This window comes from Bos grunniens, chromosome 26 (assembly GCF_055505025.1).
Source record: "Bos grunniens cultivar Pamir isolate PY7600 chromosome 26, Bosgru_T2T1.0, whole genome shotgun sequence".
NCBI lineage: Eukaryota > Metazoa > Chordata > Mammalia > Artiodactyla > Bovidae > Bos > Bos grunniens.
Window position 1 is genome coordinate 44,181,908 of NC_141190.1, and position 24,188 is coordinate 44,206,095.

The window sequence follows — 24,188 nt, forward strand, 5'->3', positions numbered from 1 at the left end:
TCTTGACTTTGTCAACTGAGTGAGTTACAATAAATTTGTGTGTGTGTGTGTGTGTGTGTGTATTTGTTTTTTTGACCATGGCGTGCAGCATGAGGGATCTTAGTTCCCCTATTGGGGATCGAAGCCGCACCACTTGCAGTGGAAGTGTGAAGTCTTAACCACCGGACCTCCAGGGAAGTCCACAATCATTGAAACAGCTAAATAACTCATTTGGTAACAGGATACTGAATTTTAAGTTGATGGATGATGCCCTTTTCTGGCCTGGTCTTTCACTGTATTTACAAAGTCTGCTGCCACTGAGGAGTCAGCTGAGAAGTCCCTCTAGATTTGAGGCTGGTGACTGTCAGTCTTCAAGGAAGCGTTCCCACTTCCTTCTCTTCCTCCAGCTGCAGCTTCTTGACCCTGCCATCACGCCTGCTCAGCACACTCCCCTTCAGTCAGGGGGCATCTGGGTGCCTCAAGAAAGAAGCACTGGAGGACCAAATCCTGCTGCTCTGACCTTTCACCTCTAAGCCAACTGGACAACCACTTGTCATTGACATACTTGTTATGGACACTCTATGGGCACCCTCACGGCCCCTCCTCTGGCTTCTCTGGCCCCTTGGTAGTTTATTTGTCCTTTAATTGATGGTTTTTTCCCCATACATTTAACATTTTTATTTTCTAAAACCACTCAATCTTCTTTATGGTTTTCTTGCTTTGAAATCATACATAGAAAGGTCTTCCCATATCCAAGAATACTTAACATATTCAACTATTTTTTCTAGTTTTTTGCCCTGGTCAAGGGGGTGGAGCTAGATAGCCATATATTGATAGACAGCTGGGGCAGAGAAGGCTAAGGTTTATCCGTTGATGACAAGTTCAGAGCAGATAACAAATTGAAGTTAAGAAAACTTCCCGGGACACCAACCATTTGTCTTGTAGGTGAAGACTGATGTCGTGATTGACTAGTAGGTCCTTTCCTTCCGCGATAGGGGACTTTCTCTGTGCCAGCTTCACGGAGTGGTCAGGCCAGGAGTCTCCTCCGTGCACATGCGTGCTGACAGCCAGGAGCTGCAGGGCTTCCAGGAGGTCGGCTCTCAACGCCGCCCGGCAGCCCAGAGGCTGTTGGTTCTTTTCCTCCTTCCCGTATAAATGAGGAAAGAGAAATGAAGAGCAAGCAAACCTATGCGCGTGTCGAGTGTGCGCATGTTGTGCATGCGTACTTACACACATAAGTGTGCAGGCTTTGCAGGTATATTAGTTTCCTTAAGCGTCAGAAACAAATGGCCACACTCTGAGTGGCTGGGCACAGCAGGCATGTCTTCTCTCACAGTCCTGGAGGCTGATAGAAACTAAGGCGCTGGCAGGACCATGCTTCCTGCAAGGAACGCTATAGGCAGATCCCTTCTCGCCTCTTCCTAGCTTTCAGAGGTTGCCGGGAGTCCTCGGTGTTCCTTGGCATGTAGACGTATCACTGCAACCTCTGCCTCTGTTGTCACGTGGCCTTCCCTGTGTCGCCCCTGTCTTTGATGTGTCCTCTCTTCTCCTTGTAAGGATGCCAGGCATGTGGGCTTTAAGGCCATACTGAAGCAGGATGACCTCATTATAACTGATTGCATCTACAAAGATTTTATTTCCAAACAAGGTCACATTCTGAGTTTCTGGATGGACATGAATTTGGGGGACTCTTACCTTGCCTAGTACACAGGGCTAAGACAGATGTATCCTGAATTCAAAGACATTAAATGTGAAAAAAATGTGCATCATTTTTAAAAAAAAATTATTTTTAATTGGAGGATAATTGCTTTATAATGTTGTGTAGGCATCTGCTATACATGAATGTGAATCAACCATAGGTATACATATGTCCCCTCCTTTTGAACCTCCCGCCCGACCCCATCCCACTCCTTTATGTTATCACAGAGCACAGAGTGGAAAAGACCCTGATGCTGGGAGGGATTGGGGGCAGGAGGAGAAGGGGACAACAGAGGATGAGATGGCTGGATGGCATCACCGACTCGATGGAGGCCTGGCGTGCTGCGATTCATGGGGTCGCAAAGAGTCAGACACAACTGAGTGACCGAACTGAGCTGAAAAGCTAACCAGATCTCTTTGCTTTCCGAATGTCCTAATCAGAAAAAAAAAAAAAAAAAAAACAATTAATCACAATATTCTTTTGCACTTTCTTTTCTCTGCTCTCCCCACCAGCTGCTTACTGCTTAAAATCTAAGGAGTCTTCGATCTAATGAGTAATGATTCTTACCGAGTGAATGTAAGTAAGGGAACAGTTTAGGGGAATTACCTGTAGTGTGGAGGAATTAGAAAGCCATGTTCTATGTGGAGAAAAAATTCTCTTTTGTATTCTGGAAATTTTCTAGCACTTAACTGAAACTAAATATAGAGCGTTTTACTAAGTTTCATGCAGTGTCTCTTAAAATGTGAGAGTGCTTCATATTTTTTCCTTTTCTAGTTTTCAATCTCTGGTCCATTTATTTTCAGATTAAAACAAAGTTCTGAAAAGCCTTCCACAAAACACAAACCAAAGCAGCAAAGTGGAAAGGGGAATTGTTTTGATTAATGTTTGTAAATAACCTGGAAAAATTGTTGCTACTAGCATGACGTTTTTTCAATATGAAATATTACATTGAGACAAAATTTTATAGCTAGGAGTGAATTTAGCAAGACCACTGTCATTTTAAAGATCTCCCAGGTGGTTAATTACACATTTGCTATTTTTATTTACTGGGTATCAGGCACACGTTTTTTTTTAGAAAAAAAGTAAATTTATTTTTTTTTAAACTTTTTATTTTGTACTGAGTATAGCCGATTAACAATGCTGTGATAGTTTCAGGTGAACAGCGAAGGGACTCAGCCATATACACATATCTATCCACTCTCCCTCAAACTCTTCTCTAGTCCAGGCTGCAGCATAACATTGAGCAGAGTTCCCTGTGCTATACAGTAGTCCATTGTTGTTTATCCATTTTAAATATAGCAGTGAGGCACATATTTTTAAATAATGATGATAAAAATGAATGTTGGAGGGAACCACTGTAGTGATACGAACCACCCCCTCCCTGCATGAAAGTGAAGTCGCTCAGTGTCTGACTCTTTGCGACCCCATGGACTGTAGCCTAGCAGGCTCTTCTGTCCATGGGATTCTCCAGGCAATAGTACTGGAGTGGATTGCCATTTCCTTCTCCAGGGGAATCTTCCCGACCCAGGGATTGAACCCAGGTCTCCCACATCGTAGACAGACGCTTTACCGTCTGAGCCACCAGGGAAGTCCTAAGAGGTTTGTAAGGACGATGCAGATCTCAGTCCTTAGTTTTTTTTATCCAGTAAACTGATTAGTTAGTACAGATTCCATCTGACCTCAAAAATCTGCCAAGCACCAGAAGGCTGCCCCTTCAGCCTGCTGTTTCTGGTAAGGAACAGGGACGATTTCCTCAGGGAATGCGCTTGAAACATTATGTTTAAACTAACCAGACTCCAGAGAGCTCATAAAAGTACCCTTGCCTTTTTATCTGCCCTTCCTTGGTGACTCTCCATACCCAACACAAGCCTACTTCAGGTTTCTTCTTTGTTTTGTTTTTTAAGTTTCAGAGATAAAATATTTATGAGTGAAATAATATGATGCCTGGGATTTACTTCTCTACTTGCCATAAATGAAGTAGAGAAGCAGGTAGGGATAAAATTGAAACAAGACTGGCCATGAGTTGCTAACTGTTGATGCTGGAGGACAGATCCTGGAGCTCATGATCAGAATCCTATAGGGGAACATCCTTGTACCGACGTGGGAACTGCCCTCAGCTACCCCCGAGAGGAACTGCTGTGCTTACATACATTTACAATTTTACTGAACACTATCCAAGTGCTCTCCAAAGTGTCTGAACAAAATGACATTTCCGCCAGTCTCACCAAAACTTAAGAATTAACATTTTTTTAAAAAAGAGGTTACATCCTCTCTCTCTTTTTTTTAGAAGCTTGTCTCTTTCTTTTTAAAAATTTATTTATTTTTGGCTCTACTGGGTCTTCATTTTCTCACCAAAGTTTAAGAATTAACATTTTAAAAAAGAGACTACATCCTCTTTTTTTCTTTATTTTTTAGGAACTTGATATCTTTCTTTTTAAAATTTTTAAAATTTATTTATTTTTGGCTGTACTGGGTCTTCATTTTCTCACCAAAGCTTAAGAATTAACATTTTTTAAAAGCGATTACATCCTCTTTTTTCTTTTTTTTGAAACTTGATATCTTTATTTTTAAAATTTATTTATTTTTGGCTCTGCTGGGTCTTCATTGCTGCTCAAAATTTTTCTCTAGTTGTGGCGAGCAGGGGCCACTCCCCAGTTGCAGTGCACGGGCTTTTCACTGGGGTGGCTTCTCTTGTTTCAGAGCACGGGCCCTCGGGTAGGTGGGCTCAGCAGTTGGGGCCCCCAGGCTCTGGAGCCCAGGCTCAGTAGCTGTGGCTCACAGGCTTAGTTGCTCCATGACATGTGGGATCTTCCCAGACCAGGGACTGACCCGTGTCTCCTGTATTGGCAGGCAGATTCTATACCACTGAGCCCCCAGGAAAGCTCCAAGAATTAACATTTTTATCAGTCTGATTTTTAAAAAGTGGTGTATCTCCTCTTTGTTTTCATTTTTATTATTCTCATCACTTAGTGCATATTTTTCGCATTTTCAGGCTCTTGGGGGTTTTTCCAGTGAATGATGCCTTTCCTCTTTCCGCTTCCCTCCAAGCAGTAATGTGCGGCAGTCTGCTTATGTCTGCTTATAAGAGACAATTGTTTCATTTTCTAGAATTTTGCCCGCTAGTTATCAAATATTGGTAGCTCAGAATTGGCCCTGGAGGGAATATTTATAGCCTGACAATCAGCAAACACTACAAATCAGGGCACCCGTCCCCAGAGAGCTGGTTACACTTAGCTGCATACTCCTGCCTCCAAGCATTTATATCCGTACATAGCCTCATCAGTTCTAAAGGAAATCAACCCTGACTATTCGTTGGAAGGACTGCTGCTGAAGCTGAAGTTCCAATACTTTGGCCACCTGATATGAAGAGCTGACTCACTGGAAAACACCCTGAGGCTGGGAAAGACTGAGGGCAGGAGGAGAAGGGGGTGACAGAGGATGAGATGGTGGGATGGCATCATTGACTCAATGGACATGAGTTTGAGCAAGCTCCGGGAGTTGGTGATGGACAGGGAAGCCTGGCGTGCTGCAGTCCATGGGGTCGCAAAGAGTCGGACACGACTGAGCGACTGGACAACAGCAACATAGACCAGTTCAAAAAGCATCGAGGTAAGCCTGAGGCTTGGACGGGCCCCTTGACCTGACACTGGGATGGGAAAGGGCTTAGTGGCTCTGTTTCCAGTGCTCAGCATCCCCTGGTGGACACTGGCGGGGTGGGGTGGGCAGTGCCTCCAGGGCGTCTGGGAGAACTCGGCACTCCTGTGGCAAGGCTAGGTGGACTTGGACTCAGGACACATGGACTCTCCTGGAGTAGAGTCTTTTCCTTGGCCAGTCTCACATCTGTGCCCAGTGTGGCCTGCTGTATCATTTGTGGGGCCCAGTGTAATATGAAAATATGGGGATCCTTGTTCAAAAGCCAAAAAAAAAAAAAAAGGCCTTTTCTTTCTTCACCTGAGATTTCTTCATCAGTCATGGTGTTCTTTGCCTGTTATTTAACGTCATGTTCTCTGGGTCATGGGCTTGCCTCACAGCTCAGTTGGTAAAGAATCTGCCTGCCAACACAGAAGACCCTGGTTCAATTCCTGGGTCGTGCAGATCCACTGGAGAAGGGATAGGCTACCCACTCTAGTATTCTCAGGCTTCCCTGTGGTTCAGCTGGTAAAGAATCCGCCTGCAATGTGGGAGACCTGGGTTTGATCCCTGCATTGGGAAGATGCCCTGGCAAAGGGAACAGCTACCCACTCCAATATTCTGGCCTGGAGAATTCCATGGATTGTATAGTCCTTGGGGTTGCAAAGAGTTGGACACGACTGAGCAACTTTCACTTTTTCTCTGGGTCATGGGGTTATTTGTGGGGCGAATGCAATATCCCAGTGTTGCCAGGGCTCTTGCCTGGTGACTTGGCACACAGGGTGTGTGTGACCCACCTGCATGCCCATGCCCGGGACCCCTCCTGGAGTGAAGGCAGGTGTGGTCACAGCATCACAGCAGGGGAGTGGGCAGCTGAATGAATCCAGGCTCTGATTCCCTGATGCATACTCCACTGACCCATGAAACGTCACTTACAAAACATAAATTCAAAGATAAAATTAATAAGAAATAATTCAAGACAGCAAGCAGCCGCGGAACACTGGAGCCCCATTATGGGGCCTCCTGAGTGCGTGGCCTGGGGGATTGCCTTCGCTACACACCCTGAAGCTTGCTCTGGGACAAGACGCACAGGGTCACAAGGTCTCTGCAGCCGAAGCCTCCCTGGGCTGGAGCCATATGAACCCAGATGTCCTACCCACCCCGGGGGTTACAGTCCATTTACAATCCAGTCAGAGAGAAGCTTCGTTCTCACAGTCTTCCTTTTACAGCACATTGTATATTTATTGAGTACATGCTGTGGGCCAGGCACTCCATTACATGTAAGGGTTGCTGGTGGTTTAGAGTCATGTCTGACTCTGGTGAACCCATGGATTGTAGCCCGCCGGGCTCCTCTGTCCATGGGATTTCCCAGGCAAGAATACAGGAGTGGGTTGCCATTTTCTTCTCCAGGAAATCTAATCCTAACCCAGGGATCGAACCCTCATCTCCTACACGGCAAGCGGATTCTGTACCACTGAGCCACCAGGGACACCCACATGTAAGGGTTACAAACACAGAAAAAGATCCCTGCCCTCATGGAGCTTATATTCTGGCACAGGAAATAGGCAACTAATAAGATACATAAATTAAAAAAAATATAAATATACATATGTATGTGGCTTGTTAGATAGTAGTAGGTGGTAAGAAGAGAAATTAAAGAGAGAGAGAGTGTGCCAGTGGAGGTGGCACTGACAGGGGGTGGGTGAGTTAGAATTTTAGAAGTTGAGGTTTGGGAGAGCGACATTTGAGCAGGTCATCTCGCTTGAGTTGGGGGAGAGAGAGACGAGGGACACACTTGTCGTTTATCCTGTATTCTCCTTGTAAATACTACCTAAGGGCTGATCAAGGTCCTCAGGATTTGTGAGTACTGTGCTAACCATCTTTTCGGTCAAAATTTGTTCTACATAACATTCAATTTTGGTAAAAGTCATCTTAAAGATTGGAAATGTCATATTAAAAATATGCTGGTTAGAAACTTTTTTTTCCCCTGTAATGTTTATGAATTCAGTTTTCTTTGAAGCAGATACTTCATTGATTGTCATATTTTTAGAGACTCAGGAAAGTTATCTTTGGCATCTCCCAAGGATGAAACACTTTCTGCAATGATCCTTTCCCCCTTCATCCTTTTGGTTCCTCAATAGGGTTTCTTCTCACAAAAGCAAGGCAGAATGTTAAGCAATAAAAACATAAAGAAAATCCCCAAATAACAGTGGCTTATATAAGACAGATATATCTTTCCCGTGAATAAAATGTCTGGGGAAAGCCAGATCATGCATAGCCTGTGCAATGGCTCCAGGCTGTATCATTGGGCTTCAGGCTCCCAACCTTCTGCTCTACCATCCTCAAAATCACCTAATGGTTCAGGATGGCCACAGGAGCTCCAGCCATCACATCCATACCCTAGGAAGGAAGATAGGTAAGCAGAATGACCCATTCCCTGCCTTTTAAAAAAATTTCCATAAAATCCCTCACAACCCACACACACATAATGTGAACTGAAAGGACTGATGCTGAAGCTGAAGCTTCAATACTCTGGCCACCTGACTCACTGGAAAAAGACCCGGATCCTGGTAAAGGTTGAGGGCAGGAGGAGAAGAGGGTGACAGAGGATGAGATGATTGAATGGCATCACCGACATGAATCTGAGCAAATTCCAAGAGATGGTGAAGGACAGAGAAGCCTGGCAAGCTGCAGTCCATGAGGCTGCAAGGAGTCAGACACGACTGAGTGACTGAACAACAACCAAATACATAAATAACATTATTAGATTACGGGCTGGAACTTAGTCACATGGCCACAGCCTCCTATCATGGAGACTTGGGAAATCAGTAAAGGCATTGACCTGGGTAACGGTTTCAGTAGAAACTGACATTTTGTTCCTTGGGAGGGACAGAGGAATAGATGTTGGGGAGAGTTTCTAGTATGTTCTGCCATACTCACCAGCTTCATTTTCTTTTGAAGTTAATGATAGCTGTGAATCTCAGGAAAATAAATCAATACCCTAGGGCCTTGAAAAGCTACATTTTGAGGTGTTCTCATCCTAACTTTTAAAAAATCAAATGGACAACTCCAGTGGAGAATTAGATTCTGTCATCTTTATTATTTTGGTGCGTTTATTTCAGTAGTCTTCCATTTCAGCTGCTTTGGAATTGCACAGGTGAGGAGCCAAATGAAAGATTTCACTGTTGTGCTTTATAGCAGAAAATAATTTTTTAAAACTTTCATTTGAGAATGGAAATAATAGTACTGGGTTGATTGTCAAGGTATCAGTTTAAGTTCTACACTCTGAAGAAAACATTTCCAAATGGACATCTTAAATTTTCTTTTTCTGTTGAAAATAATTGCCAGGAAAGAAAGCATCTTTCTATTGTTGACCCATGCCACAATGCAATATCAACTCAGGCAGTTTTTATAGAGTATGAGTGGCTTTCTGATGGAAAGCTAATGTGTTTTTGTTTAAAAAAAAAAAGGAGGTCTATTTTCTGAGCTCTTGAGTGAGAGTACACCTTCCTCTTGAAGATTCATTTTCTTTCTTTCTAATAGTGACAGACATTGTCTGCCAGCACAGCAACACAAGAAAAACGTTATGCTCCAGTTCCAGTGACTCCAGGCCGCTGCAATGTCAGTTTTTCCTTTGTGCATGGCGACCTAGGGATTAAACTGCTAATGTTTTATTCGAGACGGGTTTTCCTTTATAATTAGAGAAGCTTTCAGGAATATTGTGTTAACACAAAGCTACATGTCATTTGTGAATCTCTCTGCTTTATTAAAATATATTTATCTCTGTATTAGAGCTAGCTTAACATAATTTTTTCCTACTTAATAATATAAAAGGTTCCTTGTCTCTAATCCTGGTCTCAGTGATGGAAATCCTGCAGGCTCAAAACTGTACCATATGATGAAGCCATAAAGGAAGTCTCTCATATCCTCCAGCTGGATATAAGTGGAAATATAGTTAATTGTTTGACATATGAGGATGACTGGCATTAAATCTAGTCTAGAAATCTTCCCTTTTGTAATAAATCATTTCATTCCAAAGATATACTGTGAAAGAGATAACCTATCCATTCATGGACTTAAACTTCTTTCCTCTCACTTTAGGGAGTCTTTTCTTGATGATGCTTCATTATTTCACTGGAATGTTTCTGTACCACCACTGACATCCATCTTTTCTGAGTTCTACAGAATGGATGAGTATAATTCTTTCTTCTTGGCATACAAACATGCTGTTGTAGAAAAAGGAAAATTCAAGTTTTCTCAAAATACATTGTTGTTGGGTGGAATAGTCTTTGCTTTCAAAGGGATTCAAAATGGCAAATTTGTTGCTTCCATTTTTTAAAATGCATTCTTTTATTTTGGTTATGCTGGAGTTTCTGTTGGCTGGAGAGCCTCCATTTGTCCCTGCAGAACTGTTCTCCCTGGTCCTGTGCCCCTGGGGCAGACTAACCTGTAGGGACTACTTCCACGGCTCCCTCGCCTTATGGTCACCCATTTGGTTTGGCCAATGGGAGGTCCTGGCAGAGACTGCAGGGAGACAGAGGGGTCAGGATATTTCCTCTGGCTTGTTCCCCAGCTCCTGCCAGGTGGCCCTCCCTACAATAACTCCTCTGTCTCCAGGATTTGGTAATGACTCCCCATTATTGCCAGCTCAGGGTTGTTTCACCATCCTTGTTGGTTTTCTTCTGCCCACACCTGTGTAAAGAATTGCAGTATTCCCCTTTGTGTGTGCTGTGTATTTCTGCCTGGGACACCAACATGCGAGTCTTCTTATGACAGCCTCTATTGGGAGACTGATTATTTTCCCTCTGACTTCTTTTTGGAAACGTTTTCATCATGAATAGAATTTCATGATGAAAGAGTCAGGACCTGTTAAGCTCTCCTTGCTGTTTTTCACTCCTAGAGTTGTAAGTTGTTTACATTCTCGGACAGTGTAAAAGAGGAAGGATTTGCCATCTGCAAGGTAGTTGTACAATTCACCCAGTTCTCAAGCCAGGCTGCTGACATCTTGCTAGAGCTTCTGGAGGCGTGGCAAGTAGTGGTCTTAGCACTGTAGCCCAGGGTCAGATGAATGTGGTACTGAGTGTGCCCTAACCCTGGCAGCACCTTCTTTCCTGTACCCACCAGTGCTGCAGGGGGCATGGACTCCTGCTAACTGCCTGACCTGCGTGCTTCCCCACGCCATCAGCCTCCAGCGTGCTGACCCTAACACTTCAAGAGAACTCAGGCAAAGCTCTTAAAGTGCTCGGAAGCTGATGCTAATCATCTGTCCTAAAAGGTTGGGTGAGAAATTCACTTGTTTTGAGCACGTTTTTTTTTTCAGGTTCATCACGGAAGCCAAAGCCATCAGCTTTGGCTTCAAGCTGGTTACTTATGCTATTTTCCTTTTCCCCCATAATTGGGATGTGAAGTGAAAGTTGCTCAGTTGTGTCCAGCTGTTTGCGCACTCCTTGGACTACAGTCCATGGAATTCTCCAGGCCAGAATACTGGAGTGGGTAGTCTTTCCCTTCTCCAGCGGATCTTCCCAATGCAGGAATTGAACCGGGGTCTCCTGCATTGCAGGAAGATTCTTTACCAGCTGAGCTACCAGGGAAGCCTATAATGGGGATGGATTATGTGTGGTGAGGCCAGTAAGTTGTGATCTTCCAATAAATTCTGTTATCAATGACTACTTCTGAAAAAACAAGTCTTAAGAGTAGAGAAGGCCTTGGTATTTAGGCTTACTCCAGACATCTTTTATAGAAACATCTGAAAGTTGTGTGTTTTCTTGGTCCCAGCTAGATAGATGGAAAAGGCTAGGTCACTGGGTTACAATATTGACATTGAGAGCCTGTGCTTTAATTCCAAAAAAGTGAGTCCTGTAACTTCTTGTCCCTTGGTCTTCTCTTCAATCATTGGAGATAATACTTACTTGACAGAACTGATAAGAATACAATGAGACAGTGGATAGTAAAATGCTTTGAAAATTAGTGAATTCTAAAATCTCAAATTATTGTTGCTGACTAAAAAGTATAGTCTAAAACAGTGGTCTTTAACCTTTTGTGGGTGAGGAATGCCTTTAGAGAATTGATGAAAACTGCAGACCATATCTCCAGAAAAGTACAAAACATCAGAGGATTTTCTCTTGTAATTTCAAGGTATCTGTGGTTCCGAAGCCTGTCAAGTCTTGGAAAAATTTCAGAAGATACATCTTATTTTCTTTTTAAAGACTGCTAAATGCAAAAGTTAATGTAAGTGTTAGATATGATTTTCATCAGCATTCATTTATAACACTTGACATTTAAAATTCTTCACAAGATATATAAATTACAAACTAAAAGAAAAAGAAACGAAAGAAAGTATCAGACTATTCTAAGTTCCTGTACAAAATTTACATGTGTTAGGTTATTGACGTAGAATAATGATGGTTGAAAAGATCCTGAAGTATAAAAATCAAGAAAGCTAATTCATTCAATACATAGTTCTTGAGCACCTGTATGTACCAAGGGCTATTGGAAGTGCTCAGGATTCATTAGTACATACATTAGAATCAAATAGTCAAAATATATAAAATACAGAGATGATACCTTCTGTTCAAGCTCCAGATAATGTATGAATCCTGGCAGTCAATGAGTTCATTAATTACATAATTCATGCTTTACTCCTTATGTGGAACAACCAAATAATTTGATGTTGGCCATAAAACAATGTTTCTGTCTGATCAGCCCCCTCTTCACATTTCACCTGCATATTTTAAATTTATAGCTACTATAAATCTTCCACATTGTAGGTAATAAAATATTGTGAACGTAATGGTTTCATCTCAGGTCTGAAGCTGCCACAAGGATTACTCTCTTTGGTCCACAGTTTGAATTTACATACTGTTTTTGAAGCAAATGAAATCATTTGAATGAATCATCCTAATTAACTTGTGAAATACTTGAATGACATCATGAGTGCTTTCAAATATTTTGAAATATTTTTAGACTATGTAGTCTCTGAAATGATTGGAAGGAAAGGAATGAAAAGTATTGTGGCATTCCTAACTTTGTAGGTTATTTATCATTTTAGCGTTTGGCAAAATGGCAGAATATTTTCAATTCCATGATCATGATATAAGACATGTAGTAAAGGATTAGATTCTAGATCAGAATGCTTTTTGGCCTGTGTGTGAGAGTTTGTGTGTGTGTGTGTGTGTGTGTGTGTGTGTGATGGGGGTGGTGGACGTGTCAGTTTGTCAGCACAAAAATGGGAAGAAATTTGTTTATAGAAACAATAAATGGAGTAAATATCCCCTTTGATGTTGTTCACATGGGATGAGGCTTAAAGCATCTTTGAGGGTGACTGGGTATCAGATCTGCTTTTCACTTTTCAAGGGTTTCCTAACTGAGACACATCCTATCCCTTGCAGAGTCTCCTATCTTTCCCACCTTCTCCTGCCACTTTTTCTCTTTTTTACTTGCTCAGCTAATCATATCTACTTGCAAACACACCCTGTACTTCTCAATCCTCCTTTCCAAGGGAGCTGCATTGCTTGCTACCCTGTGCTCTGTATTGCAACCTTAGTAATCGGATTATTTTACATGACGTTAGTCTTTTTGTCCTGAGAAACAAACCAAACGCAACTCTCCACTAGTTAGATTAGGGTCTCAATCTCGTGTGTGTGTGTCATGGTCGCTTTGGAATAATTTTTCAAGTGCATAAAATAAATGAGATTATAAGGAGACCAATTATATTGAAATATAGGCCTCAAATATTTTAAAATCTGTAAATCTGAGCACACAATATTCATTTAAGTACTTTCAAAATAACACATTAGACAAGTTAGTGGCAGGTCTAGCAGCCACCATGATTTTTGTAGTCATGATGAGGATAAGCCATGTTTTGAGATAGCTACTGTAAAGGTCTGTCTAGTCAAGGTGCATCTAGTCAAGGTCCGTCTAGTGAAAGCTATGGTTTTTCCAGGAGTCATGGATGGATGTGAGACTTGCACTATAAAGAAAGCTGAGCACAGATGAAATGATGTTTTTGAGCTGTGGTGTTGGAGGACTCTTGAGAGTCCCTTGGACTGCAAGAAGATCAAACCAGTCAATCCTAAAGGAAATCAGTCCTGAATATTCATTTGAAGGGCTGAGGTTGAAGCTGAAGGTCCATTGCTCTGGCCATCTGATGCCAAGAACTGACTCATTGGAAAAGACCCTGATGCTGGAAAAGATTGAAGGCAGGAGGAAAAGGGGACGACAGAGGATGAGATGGCTGGATGGCATCACCAATTTGACGGACATGAGTTTGAGCAAGCTCTGGGAGTTGGTTATGGACAGGGAAGCCTGGCGTGCTGCAGTCCATGGGGTCACAAAAAGTTGGACATGACCGAGTGACTGAACTGTATTGAATTGAACTGAATGACTGTAATGTGTTGTGATTTCTATTATTGGCAAAGTCACCAGGTCTGTTAGTACTTCTGTGGTTTGTTGACTATGTTGATAACTGATGTAAATGCTACATTTCAATTAAAGGTTAGTAGAAACAAAGATGTATTTTCTAAAAAAAATTTATGATTTTTTAATCATTTATGATTATGCCAGGACAAGTCCCCTCTTATCTCAGTGCATCTTCAGTTAACTGCCAGAGAAATTTTACCCTATGTTTCTCAGACGAGGAAACTGGCACTCAGAGGCTGGCTAAGTGGCAGCTGTGTTCAGTTGCTCAGTCATGTCCCACTCTTTGCAACCCTATGGACTGCCGCACGTCAGGCTTCCCTGTCCTTCACCATCTCCCAGAGTCTGCTCAAACTCATGTCCATTGAGTCGATGATGCCATCCAACTACCTCATCCTCAGTCGCCACCTCCTCCTCCTGCCTTCAATCTTTCCACTTCAGGGTCTTTTCCAATGAGTTGGCTCTTCATATCAGGTGGCCAAAGTACTGGAGTTTCAGCTTTAGCATCGGTCCTTCCAATGAATATTCAAGGTTGACTTCCTTTAGGATTGACTGGTTTGATCTCCTTGCTGTCCAAGGGACTCTCCAGGTTGAGCAGAATTTAAACTCAGGTCTGCATGGCTCCAAAGTCCACGTTCTTTCAACCTCATATTGTTGCCTCTTACAAACCTTGTCTTGGTCCAGAGAATAACAGACGAAATTGTTTCAGGTAGTCAATGTCTCCAGACTTCCTAAACAGACTCCATACAATTTCAACAATTCTCTTATAATTCAGTGTCTACTTTATAGGGATGTGTGCATGCCTGCTGAGTTGCTCACTCATGTCCCACTCTGAGACCCCAAGGACTGTAACCCGCCAAGTTCCTCTGTCCATGGGATTCTCCAGGCAAGAACACCAGAGTGAGTTGCCATGCCCTCCTTCAGGGGATCTTCCTAACCCAGGGATCAAACTCGCATCTCTTGCAGCTCCTGCATTGGCAGGTGGATCCTTTACCACTAGCGCCACCTGGGAAGCCCACTTTATAGGGATATCTAGTAGCTGAAGTTTTATGACAATGTCTTAATCTAGATGTAGGGTGAACTTGTTACTGTGAGCATAAATTCCTACAGATCTGACCAGACTCATCCTAGCACAGGCCAGGATCTGGAAGAGTCAAGCAGGCTGTATGCTGTCTCATGCCTTAACACCCATACTCTGTGGTTTCATGAGAGATTTTTCCCAGGCAGGTTTGCAGTTGGGTTGGCATCTGGGGCGGGGGTCACAGGGGGAGCGTATATTCCACAAAGCAGTGGCATTTATGGCATGAGAATGGATCGGGCAACGTTATGATCTTACGTTTTCTACTGCAAAAGGGATTTTCCACTGAGGGATCACGTATAACAGGTACAGTAAGTAGAAGACATTTTGCAGTTTATAGAACTGACATTTTCTGCAATACAGCTGAGATTTTGTTCTTGTAACGATTGAAGTTTCTAACACTTCTTTGGAGGGAAGCTCACCAATTTTGGACAACTTGCTTCAAAAGAGCACAGCATCCCCCCACAATCCTTGAACAAGTTGATCCTCTTGTCATCTCCTTCAACAAAGTGCCTTTCATGTCCCACATTTGGAAAGGCCCACCTCTAGTTGTCTCTGCTGTCTTCCCCCTCACCCCTACCCCTGTTCTAGGCCTGACTCTGGGCAGATAAACCGTTTTGGAAAACGTGATTCCTTTTGCTTTTCTATTTCTCTCTCCTTGGTTTGCTTCCCCACAACCATTGTCCCAAAGTCCCTCTGTTCTCCTCCAGCTCCCAGCCCAGTCCTCAGCTGGTGACCTTCCCCAGGAGGAGAAAGGGTATGAAGTATGACCATCCCCAGTTCTCCCATCCGAATTTCTCTGCAACTGTATATCTCACATCTTCCTTTCATCTTGTCTGTGGGAAGGAAATTGCTCCCTCCCCATCCCCTAGCTAAGAAACATCAGTCTGCTCTGGGTTATCTTCCTCCTGGATTTTCATCCTTCCCCTGCTTCCCACCCCACAATTCTGTCTCCTCTGCTTGAAAAGTGCTCAGATTTGCTCATTAAAAAAAAAAATTATGTGGGACTTCCCTGGTGGTCCCGTGGTTGAGAATCTGCCTTGCAATGCAGGGGACATGGGTTTGATCCCGGGCTGGGCGACTAAGATCCAACATACGGTGGGGCAACTAGGCTTGAGCATCACAACTGCTGAGCCTGAGGGCCACAAGTAAGACGACTTGAGGCGGCCAAGAAACCAACAAAAGCAAAAGGGGACTTCCCTGTGTTCCGGTGGTTAGGACTCTGTGCTTCTACTTCAGCGGGTGCCAGTTCGATCCCCGGTTGGGGAACTAAGATCCCATGTGCCACGTGGCGTGGCCAAAACAACAACGAAACAAAAAAATATGTAAAAGTTAACAAAACCTTTCCATCATTCTTGTTCCTCCCTGTGTCTGTTCTTTTATCCCCTGCCTTCCCCTCATTGCCAAACATCTTAGACTGGTGTATACTCGCTGCTTCAAGGCCCACACATGTCTGTAGCTTTTGAAATCTGGCTTCTGTCCCCACCATCCTACTGAGTATTGTTCTCTGGAAGGTCACTGAGGCTCTTGTTTGTCAAATCCAGTGACCTTTCCTCTGTTCTAACTCCTAAGTCTGCGGAATCTGGCTGTTTGTCTTCGTGTTCTTGAGGCTTGCCACCCCCGAGCTTCCAGAACAACTCTTCATCGCCTGTCTTTCTGACCCATCTTTTTCTCTTCCTTTGGGAGTTTCTCTCTTTCTTCCCTGCTCCTTTCGGCTTCAGTGGTAACTTCTGCACAGATAACTGCCTAATGTCTATCTCCAGGTCCAGTCTATCATGTTTTCAACATTTCCCTTGCGTTGCACATTTCCTTCTGAGCCTAGCATCTCAACACACCCGGTCCAGCGGTCACTATCACCTCTTATCTAGTTCCTCTCCTGAGTTTTATCCCTGACTTTCGATTCTTTCGTCTACTCCAGATTCAAAGGCTGGCAAATCTGGAACATTCTACGGTCACCCTATTTCATGGATGCCCCCTCCTTTCCATTCCCACAGGTTTTAGGTCTTTGACTCTTTATTGGTTTCTCTGTCCCTGTTTCTGGTTCTACATTGGTTGGTCTCACAGCTATTTCGGGTTCACTTCTAAAAACTGGCACCTGCCTGCTCCAAACCTTTCCATGGCTTTCTACTAGTAAAGGAATTGAGTACAGAGCTATGGTTTCGCATTCAAGACCTCCACAGCAATTCCTTCACTGGAAATTAAACAGAATTTTATCTTCTGTGGTGGTGGTTTAGTCACTAATTCCTGTCTGACTCTTGTGACACCATGGACTGTAGCCCACCAGGCTCCTCTGTCCATGGGATTTCCCAGGCAAGAATACTGGAGTGGATGGCCATTTCCTTCTCTAGGGGATCTTCCCAACCCAGGGATGGAACCCCAGTCTCCTGCATTGTAGGCAGATTCTTTGCTGACTGAGCCACCAGGGAAGCCATATCTTCTGTAGATAGTTTGAAAAACACCTGAAATAAAACTCCAAACAAGCTAGTTGTCAGCAAAACTATAATGTCCCTCCCTACACTTTAGTAAAAAGGTTCTAAGATAAAGAACTTTTTTTTTTTTTAAAAAGGATTTTTAAAATTCCCAAATGAAATAGTTCTCAGAAATATATGTAAGGAGAATGATAATTCAATCTCTGTGCCAAACACTGTCTTTGTGACAGTGCTGTCTGCTGCCTTTGCTGACATCCTTTTTACTCGCATGTGGTGCAACGGGAAGGAGATTTGACTGGGGAATCAAGAGCTTTACGTTCTAATTTTAGACTTAGATGGTCTGGCTTTTGGTAAGTCACTTAAAACCTCTAGGCATTAGCTTCCACATCTGCACACGGTGGGGCTGGTACAATAGCAATATTTGGCTGCACATGATATTCACCTGGGAAGTACGTTTGACACATAGCCAGAGCAAGCTCTCCAGCTGGGGATGGCGTCAGTAGCTCTGGGTGGTCCCCAGATATGCGTGTTCTGAAAAGATCCTCATGTGTAGCTGGGGCTGAGAACCCCTGGCTTGGTATCAGATGCCTTTTCTGCTTCAACATAGAGTCATTTTTGGAGTTGCTCTTCCTCTCAATTACAAGATGATTTTTATTTGAATTTACTTAGCACATCTACCGCCTATCATAATTATGGTTATTTTTGTCTTGTCCTCGTTCCTATGCTGTAGTTTCCTCAAACACAGACCGTGTCTTACTCATCTTGGTGTGCTTGTTATTCCTCGGCACATGGACTTTGTTTGCTAAACTGTATTAAGAGTTAATAAGCTTACTCAAACAATAGCCTTTTTCCTTAATAAAATGAATTACAACTCAAACTAAACAAAAACACCTGATCCTGTGGTTCTTGGGAACTTGTAGTGGAGATTCAGGCAGGGCAAGCTGGAGGTTCTCAGAGGCTCTGAAATATTTTCAAAGTGCAATGTTGGTGGAACCATGTGATCTTTCATAATACCGTGGTTTAATTTTAACTTCAATTGTGCTCAATATATGTTGGAGAATGTGTGTTAAGTTTCGTAGGAAAATGACTTGGAGTTTAAGCTCAATTTATTGATGAGTACTTGAGCAAAAATGTTGCTTTGGGAAGATGGTGGTTATTGAAAATCTCGAAATTACAGGAATGGTTTATATAACATACCAATGATTAGGTAAGAGGCAGTTGATGAGAAGCAGTTATATAAGGTATTTCTCTTCAGTGGCCATAGTGAAGCTGCACATGCAACCTTTGCATATTTCTGCAAAGAGAGACTGAGAATATCAGGCATAGTTTTACTAAATGAGGTTTCCACCCAAGTTTTAAAAATCCGATCAAACTCTGACTAATAAATTCTTTCTATTGAAGCTGAGAACTCCAATAGAAATGCTATTATTAAACGCTTTGACAGTGCTATATTTCCCCAACTGGTAACTTTTAAAGAGGTTTACAACTTTTAAAGACTTGCTGTGTTTTAATGGTCCATTCAAATTCTTCAAATAAAATTTGAAGTATGAAAGTATAAGGTGAAGTCTCATTGAGAAAAGCAAATGAGGGAGATCTGGCTTTGATCCCTGGGTTGGGCAGATCCCCTGGAGAAGGGAAAGGCTACCCACTCCAGTATTCTGGTCTGGAGAATTCCATGGACTGTATAGTCCATGGGATTGTAAAGAGGTGGACACGACTGAGAGACTTTCACTTTTCCAGCCAGAAAAATATGATATACTCATGGGGTTTTAGTAAATGACTAAATGACTTAGGCTATTTGACTACATTTACAGTAAAAGAGGAAAAGCTATGACAAATCTAGACAGTGTATTACAAAAGCAGAGACATCACTTTGCCAATAAAGATCCGTAGAGTCAAAGCTATGGTTTTTCCAGTAGTCATGTACAGATGAGAGAGTTGGACCATAAAGAAGGCTGAGCACCAAAGAATTGATGCTTTAGAACTGTGGTGCTGGAAAACACTCTTGAGAGTCCCTTGTACATCAAGGAGATCAAGCCAGTCAATCCTAAAGGAAATCAACTGTGAACGTTCATTGGAAGGACTGATACTGAAGCTGAATCTCCAATACTCTGGCCACCTGACAAGAAGAGCCTCCTCACTGGAAAAGACCCTTATGCTGGGAAAGATTGAGGTCGGGGGAGAAAGGGGCGACAGAGGATGAGATGGTTGGATGGCATCACCGACTCAATGGACATGAGTTTGAGCCAATTCCAGGAGAGTGAACGACAGGAAAGCCTGGTGTGCTGCAGTGGGTGGGGCTGCAGAGCCGGACACAACTTAGTGACTGAACAACAAGAGTAAAAAAAAAGAGAAAGAAAGACAGAAATATACAAAACATCACCATATAACATATTCTCTTCAGAACGTGGGGTCCTTACCACTTATAGAAAAGGCAGGCATTAGAAAATCAGGTTTCCCCCAAACTAGAGCTAGGAAGTAGTAGAAGAGAGCAAAAAGCAAATTCTCTAGGACTTTTTTAAAATTTTGAGACGTAACTGGCATATAACTCCATGCCTTCTCATCATGTATATATGTATGTATCTGAGTAATATACACTATAAATTTACACATACACAAATATAAATGGATAGCTGCCTGGAAGGCAGTGTGAAATGAAAATATCTCCTGCCGTGTTAATCAACAAGAACTATCACAGCCATCAGCATTTTCTGGCCTCCAAACCTCAATGAGGGATCCCAAAACTGAGATCCAGCAGACACTGCCACCCCCACAGTGATTGCTGAGGAGCTGGGGGGATGCAAGAAGCAGCCACCTGCCACTCCCTAAGATGAACAAGGAAACAGGATTGGCCCCCAACAGCTGAGGTACACAAGAAAGGAATGAAGTCAGGGAGCCCAGGGGCTGGCATCTTCCTGTACATAGAACGCTGAATTCCTTAACCTGGTACTTGATCTTTGATGTTCAGACTGCCTGCTCCCTTTGTTGCAAACTTGTATATAGCCTGACTTCCTCCCTGCCTCCTTGGAGCAGTTTTTTCAGAGTTACTGAGAAGAAAAGTTATGACCCACCTAGACAGCATATTAAAAAGCAGAGACATTACTTTGCCAACAAAGGTCCGTCTAGTCAAAGCTATGGTTTTTCCAATAGTCATGTATGGATGTGAGAGTTGAACCATAAAGAAAACTGAGTGTTGAAAAATTGATGCTTTTCAACTGTGCTGTTAGAGAAGACTCTTGAGAGTCCCTTGGACTGCAAGAACATCCAACCAGTCCATCCTAAAGGAAATCAGTCCTGAATATTCATTGGAAGGACTGATGCTGAAGCTGAAACTCCCATCTGATTCGAAGAGCTGACTCATTAGAAAAGACCCTGATGCTGGGAAATATTGAAGGCAGGAGGAGAAGGGGACGACAGAGGATGAGCTGGTTGGATGGCATCACTGACTCAATGGACATAAGTTTGAGGAAGCTCCGGGAGTTGGTGATGGACAGGGAAGCCTGGCGTGCTGCAGTCCCTGCGGCCGCAAAGAGTCCGACACGACTGAGCGACTGAATTGAACTGACTGAACTAAGACGATCTCTTCCAGGCTCGGAGTCCTAAACATTCCCACTAAATAAAACAACTCTCTCCTTTCAGGCATGACTACATTTTTTTAGTCAGCAGCAGGAATAAAAATGGACGTGGTAAAAAGTAGCTACATAAAAATTAAATTACCTCAACCTAAACATTTAAGCTGGAGAAGGCAATGGCACCCCACTCCCGGAAAATCCCATGGACAGAGGAACCTGGTAGGCTGCAGACCATGGGGTCGTGAAGAGTCGGACACGACTGAGCGACTTCACTTTCACTTTTCCCTTTCATGCATTGGAGAAGGAAATGGCAACCCATTCCAGTGTTCTTGCCTGGAGAATCCCAGGGACGGGGGAGCCTGGTGGGCCGCCGTCTATAGGGTCGCACAGAGTCGGACACGACTGAAGCGACTTAGCAGCAGCAGCAAACATTTAAGCAGAGACATTACTTTGCCAACAAAGGTTCGTCTAGTCAAGGCTATGGTTTTTCCAGTAGTCATGTATGGATATGAGAGTTGGACTATAAAGAAAGCCGAGCGCCGAAGAATTGATGCTTTTGAACTGTGGTGCAAGGAGATCCAACCAGTCCATTCTGAAGGAGATCAGCCCTGGGATTTCTTTGGAAGGAATGATGCTAAAACTGAAACTCCAGTACTTTGGCCACCTCATGCGAAGAGTTGACTCATTGGAAAAGACTCTGATGCTGGGAGGGATTGGGGGCAGGAGGAGAAGGGGACGACAGAGGATGAAATGGCTGGATGGCATCACTGACTATCGAGTTTGAGTGAGCTCCGGGAGTTGGTGATGGACAGGGAGGCCTGGCGTGCTGCGATTCATGGAGTCGCATAGAATCGCATAGAGTCGGACACGACTGAGCGACTCAACTGAACTGAACTGAAACATTTATATTCTTTAGTGTCTTATCAAGAATCTGAAACTGTGTTGAGAAAAAGTGATGCATAATTGTCACTAAGCAGTTCACTTGGTGAGACGTGGGGGTTGACTTAAGACTTCTGACGAGTCAGTAGCACAGAGGAGACACGAGGAGTTAAGCAGCCAAGAGAACGCCTCCTGGTCGTCCCCGTCTGCGTCTCCGGAGCCCACACGGTCGCCTCTCTGCGTCCCCCTCAAGTCGCCGAGATTCCGCAGCCCGGGCCGCCGCAAAGTGGGCGGGGCTTGGGGGGCTGGCGCGCGCTGCTGCCTCACAATCGTGGCCGGCGCCTGCGTGACGTCAGCCCTCTACCGCCCGCCTCCCGCGCTTGGAAAGAGGCGGCCGCCCATTGGCTGCGCCGCTGGCGGCCTCGGGGCCAATGACAGGGCGACGAGCTGTGGGGTCCGGACTTGACGTTGTGCGGCTACCCTCGGGGTTTATTTGGCTCCGGGGCCTCTCACCGCCGCCATTAGGAGCCCGCTGCGTCCGAGGCAGCCTCCCCTCCTCGCTCCCCCCTCCCCTCGGCGTCCCCCCGCCTCCGCGCCTGCTCTCCGCCCCTCTGCCCCCGCCTCCGGCAGCGGGAGCCGCGCGCGGGTCCGCGGAGACCATGTCCTGACTGTGGGGAGAGGGCGGAGGCGGCAGCAGCGGGGCGGGCGGAGGCGCGGAGGGAGGCGGAGAGGGGCCGGGCTCGGCTCGTCGCCGCGGGCTGCTCGGGGGGGAGTCGCCGCCGCCGCCGCCGCCGCGGCTGCCGGGCGCCGAGCGTCGGACGGGGAGGAGGAGCAGGAGCTGGAGGAGGAGCTGCCGCCAGGTAACCGGGGCCCCCGGGGAGGGCGCCCTGCCTCAGGCCCCTGGCGGCCCCGCCGCGCGGCCTGGCCGGCCCCTCGCTCCCTCACGGCACCCTGGCCGCCGGGTCTCCCGGGCCGCCCCCTCTGTGTCTTCCCCCACCCCACCCCCGGGGCAGCGTCGCCGGCGAGGAGAGGGGAGCGGGGCACGGGCTGGCCTCGCCGCGCTTCCATCTTGGGCTTTCCTAGTGAGGGGACAGGCCCGGGGCTGTGGGAGGGTGTGGGTCCGCCCGGCTTGTTTACGGACCATCGGTCCGCCGCGGCTGGACGCGCTGCCTGCCCTGCCGCCTCTCTTCCGCCAGATTACGTCCCCCCCCTCCATTCCCCCCACCCCAACTTCTTTTCCTGCCACCTACGGGCTGGTCTGCAATAGGGCCCTCAATACTTGGGTCCGTCGCCACAAGTTGGTACCGGTCCCCCCAAACTTGTATTTCAGCCCACCCCCCGGCGGCTTCCTCTCCGCCTCTCGCGGTGGCCTCCCGTTGTTTCCCTTTTTCTCAGAAAATAAAGGTGGGGGCCGACAGGGGTGGGCTGAGGGGCGGTGGGGGGCTGGTGAAGGGGAGAAGCTGGAACTAGTTGAAAGATTGTCTGGCCCTCTCGCTCGCAATAAACGATGGTTCCGTGCACACTTACCTTGTTATTCCCTTGGCTGTGGCTTGGTGTGTGGGGTCATTCCACAGACAAAAGGACCATAATGAATACTTGCATGTTAAGCTCGAGGGGCCAGCAATTGAGGTTCAGCCTGGAAGTTTGAGCCGACCCCATTTATCTTTGAGATAATCCCGGTGTTTGGAAATTCTTCTGGCAGAGAATTTGGTATTTCAGTCAATTGATTCCGTAACTCCGTAGACTTGTATCAGGTTAAACGCCGTCCCCTTCCACCCAAGTATTGTGGTCTGTGTGTTCCCTCTATGATCTGTTATGTTGTTGTCAATAAATTTAATGTACAAAAATGTGTTAGGAATCCAGTTGAAGAGAAATGTTTCGCTCTTAGAAACGTTATATAATGAGTGGTTTTTTCCTGAGGTCTCTTTTTTTAGTTGACTTTATCACTTGTGCGACCTCAAGGGTACCCATGTTTTGATCAAGCACGGATGACTCAGTGTTCAAACCATAAGCCAGGGGAAACCATGAGGAATTTTGATCTTGGCTTGTGCTAGGGGCCTTAGGAAAATCATCTAATCTACGTTTGTGAAAAATTAAGCTGGATCTCTCCTCCTGGTTATTAGTATTATTAATTCAATGAGGCAATTATAAAGAAATTTAGAACTCTGCTTCCCTGTTTGATTTTTAGCTCTTGACAAGATATGCAGTCACCTTCTTATGCTAAAATTTCATAACATTGTTTTTGTAGGGCTGTTAGTGGCACTAAGAGGACAGTAATGGCATATTTAAATCTTTGGGGAGGATCCTGTTTGAATGTCATGAGGGATTTTTATTTCTGTTGTTGTTTCAAGCCCTTTTATTAATGCTTGGGAGCATTGAGACACCCATTTATTTACTTTTGGAATGTGCTTGGGTTGGTATGATGAACTCTTTCACGGTAGTGTATTTTAAAGCTTGTGGCCTTGATTCAGTTCTGTGCGCTGATAAAGGTTTTGGCATATTACATT

The 24,188-nt window shown here is 44.7% G+C and overlaps 1 protein-coding gene and 1 long non-coding RNA gene across 5 annotated transcripts in view; one reads left to right on the forward strand and one right to left on the reverse strand.

The window, feature by feature from the left end:
- Positions 1 to 1,748: 1,748 nt before the first annotated feature.
- Positions 1,749 to 23,565, reverse strand: LOC147344508 (uncharacterized). Its single transcript, XR_015155518.1, has 3 exons — positions 23,209 to 23,565; positions 6,106 to 6,239; positions 1,749 to 2,110 (listed from the first exon to the last, which is right to left on the reverse strand). It is a non-coding gene; the product is annotated as an uncharacterized LOC147344508 (long non-coding RNA).
- The window catches only part of ZRANB1 (zinc finger RANBP2-type containing 1), a 75,230-nt gene continuing 73,164 nt past the window's right edge, over positions 22,123 to 24,188 (forward strand). The window contains exon 1 of one of the 4 annotated variants that reach the window (XM_086378395.1): positions 22,123 to 22,541. The gene's annotated coding sequence lies outside the window, so the exon portion shown is untranslated. The remainder of the gene's footprint in view (positions 22,542 to 24,188) is intronic. The other 3 variants (XM_086378391.1, XM_086378396.1, XM_086378392.1) reach the window with 3 other exon arrangements.